Source organism: Hordeum vulgare, chromosome 5H (genome assembly GCF_904849725.1).
Source record: "Hordeum vulgare subsp. vulgare chromosome 5H, MorexV3_pseudomolecules_assembly, whole genome shotgun sequence".
Taxonomy (NCBI): domain Eukaryota; kingdom Viridiplantae; phylum Streptophyta; class Magnoliopsida; order Poales; family Poaceae; genus Hordeum; species Hordeum vulgare.
Window position 1 is genome coordinate 151147982 of NC_058522.1, and position 3617 is coordinate 151151598.

The window sequence follows — 3617 nt, forward strand, 5'->3', positions numbered from 1 at the left end:
CTTCAGCACAGCTTGATCCAAGTTTATATAAATGCTGAAATGAGTGCTCTGGAGCAATCGATTCACAAGTATGGAGAGGAAACACAGTAGTGGCATCGACCGAGATCCGGAGTCAAGTAGGTGAGCACACACAGTGAAGGTGTTGTTCCATCTCTCTGATGGCTCCTGGACATATTGTCGGCGGCCTAGCAGATCGGAGCTCATCGGCAACGAAGCTCCGCCCAGAAGTGTGCTTCTCGCAGCAGCCCCCCTACAGTGATACGGTAGTCACTCTGCCTCGACTTTGCATGCATTCTTTCCAACGAGCCATTTCTAGGTGGTGCGAACTTACAAGTCGTCACCACGGTGGTTCGTCCTTTTGTATCATTTCCTGCCATTGGTAATCATACAAAAATTGTAGTCGTTAACTGTGCAGAGATGAATTGCTTAATATTAATGAGTGTTATCTGATATTATAAATGTGCGCCTAATTTGCATCTGCTAACTTGGATTGAGCCAATGTACTCCCCAAGTTCATAGAGGGTGCCTAGGCACCCGGGTGCTGAAAATCCACTCTCTATCTACAGTCTCGTGTTATGGTACGTTGTGCTCAATATCTTATGTGATGGATTTCGTATTATTTATAAGGAGTGGGAAGGTCAAATGAACGTGGGGATGTCAAATTATGTAGCGACTGCAATCAGGGACAGCATAAGGGATACATCAATTGGCAAAATAAGGAACCATGAGAAGGCCGATCGTGCTACGGTGGAACATGTCTTTACATGCTCCCTGCTAAGTGATATTTATTCTGTCCTATGCCTTTTGGAGCCGAACATGTCTGCTTGCACTTGCAATCTTGCATAATCCTAATGTACCATTCCATTCCCTTAATAAATGAAATACAACTCCTTGTTCGGTAAATTAATAAATGAAATACAGCTCCTTGTTCGGTAAATATAACAAAAAGAATGCTGCTCTATCTGCTTGGTGTCAGTTATCTGTTTTATCTATTGGGTATATCTACTTCTATATTCAACATTAATCCACTTCCTGTGCAGGCAAATGTCTATCATGCAACAAAAATAGATGGCCAGGAGCTAGCAATCAAAGTCTATAGAACCTCTGTCCTTGTCTTTACGTAAGATTCGATTCTTTACACTTGTTTGTTGCTCCCTATAGATTCTTGTTGAAAAATATTGCAGTACTGTGTCATGTGATATGCTCTATCCTTTTCACACTTGTTAAAATAATTGTTCTAAAATGGTTTGAATGACATTTGTTTATTGCAGGGATAGAGACAGATATGTTCAAGGAGATTATCGTTTTAGATATGGTTAGTGCAAGCATAATCCCCGGAAAATGGTTACAACCTGGGCTGAAAAGGAAATGAGAAATCTTAAACAGTGGGATATATTTTTCATACCTTATTCATAATTTCATATTGCTGTTACTAAAATAGCTATCATTAATAGGCATTTGTAGAATCATTAGGAATGAATTTTCTTGCGAATTATGCTAAGGAATCCATCAATGTGGAGAGAACTTTCTTAAATATGTCGTCAGAAATCAAGAAAAAAGTAACCAGGAACTTCACAATTTTAGAGGCCCTTTTTCTTCCCAGTTTCTCTGAAGTGGCGGCGGGGAAGCGGCCCTCGATTGGGGCCATGGTCCTCTCTCGGCGGGCAAGGAACAACGGCGGCCAGGGACTTGCCCAACTCCCGCACCGGAATACATGTAAAATTTGAAACTTTCAATAAATTTATCATATACTCCCTCCATTCCTAAATATAAAACCTTTTAGAGATTACACTATGGACTATATACGGATGTATATAGACATATTTTAGAGTATAGATTCACTCATTTTGCTCCGTATGTAGTCTATAGTGTAATCTCTATAAGGTCTTATATTTAGGAACGGAGGGAGTACTTTGTTAGGATTTCTAATGCTTGACATATCGTTTGTTATTTTAGACGTGTGTTGCACGTGCACCATTACTAGTCAGTTCTAGGAGGCGAGCCGTCCGCGTGTTGACTTGTCGCCTCGCTCACCTCTGCGTCTAGGGACCATTCGCACAAGGCCCAACCTACCCTCTGCCTCGGCTTGGTCTAGGAGTGACCCAAGGTGAGGAGCCTCCCAGCCCAGCACCACTATCACTATTATGTGCACGTGTGCGTAATATATTACCATGCACTGCTGTGTGTTGGCCCAATATGCTCACATTCAGCCCACACCATGTTTTTTTCCTGCTAACCAATTTATCCATTAACTACAGAATAACAGATTTGCATAAAAATGCCATATCTTCATGCATTTAATGAGTCATGAACCGTGCCTCGGATGGAACAATTTGTATATGAAAGATGCTCAGAATTTTGTGTAGATTAATAATACCAACATTTATCCATGGTAAAAATATTTAACTTGCTATTTTCATTTCATTTGCATAAACGCCATATTAAAATGATTTATTTCATAAATATCAAACCATAACTCCGATTATAATGTTTTATATAGGTAACTTGACTAGAAAAATGTGTAGAATAACATGGTGACATGTGTTTTGCTATTTAACAACTCCAAAATTGTGTTATAGGAAGAACAATACCGAAATTTTAATTTGCATATAGGGACTTTCCGGAACTGTTATTCGTTTTTCCGGCCTCATTTAAACTTGCCTAGAATTTCATGTAGTTCCATAATATCTTGCTGCATCCATGATTTAAAATACTTGTGGCTGTCATTTGCATACATTTTGCATTCATGGCATATTATCTTGTGATGGTCATATCTTATAGACTCTAGCTCCATTTTGGATGATCTATATATGTAAATCGACACGAATGACATGTAGAATCAGATGGACTACATTATTTTTCTCTTTAATAAATATAAAATATATTTAGGTCAGATCTGGACCAATTTCCGAATTAACATATGGGGTCATTTCACAAATGCTATAAGTTGTTTCTGACCTCATAGAAAATGCCTAGATAGTGTAGTTTATTTATGCTTCACCTCTTGCCATGTTTAACAACTTTTTAAAATTGCCATGTACCTAAACGAGAGTGAACTAAGTAATTCAAATGTGGAGTTTCGTAAATATGCTACTCGTTGCATATTGAGCTTCACTTAATGTATAGAAGTTAATTGTTGTGCTTTGCCGTGTCTTGCATAATTAAATGGACATGCATCATATTTGATTGTGCATCATGTCATGAATATGCAGTGGTTTTTATCATGTGTTGATTTTTAGTTTTTGGATTATTTCTTCTCGATAGAATTTTGAAACTGCTTCGAAGTGTGACAATCCGTTCGACTACGTTGGGTTGTCTTCTTCACAGGTTCGTTCTTCTTTCTAGTGGGATCTCACCCAAGATGATAATTTGCCTAGATACCAATACTATCATTGCGCCAGTTGTCTCAATTTTATCGCTCTATTTCGCTGACTACCACATGTTATGTCAAGCCTCCCAACATTGCCATGAAAAGCCTTTAACCCCCTCCACATCCCAACAAACCTTGTTTGGCTACATCACCGTTTGCTCAACCGTTCTTCTAGCGTTGCTAGTTGCAGGTGGAAGTTGCTTTCCATGTGGCAACACAGATTCTTTCATATACCACAATGTTATTA

The 3617-nt window shown here is 38.9% G+C and overlaps 1 long non-coding RNA gene across 1 annotated transcript; it reads left to right on the plus strand.

Annotated features, from left to right (window-relative positions):
• Positions 1-1223: 1223 nt before the first annotated feature.
• Positions 1224-1753, plus strand: LOC123400130. The gene is made up of 2 exons (XR_006610486.1): positions 1224-1385; positions 1604-1753. It is a non-coding gene; the product is annotated as an uncharacterized LOC123400130 (long non-coding RNA).
• Positions 1754-3617: the final 1864 nt, after the last annotated feature.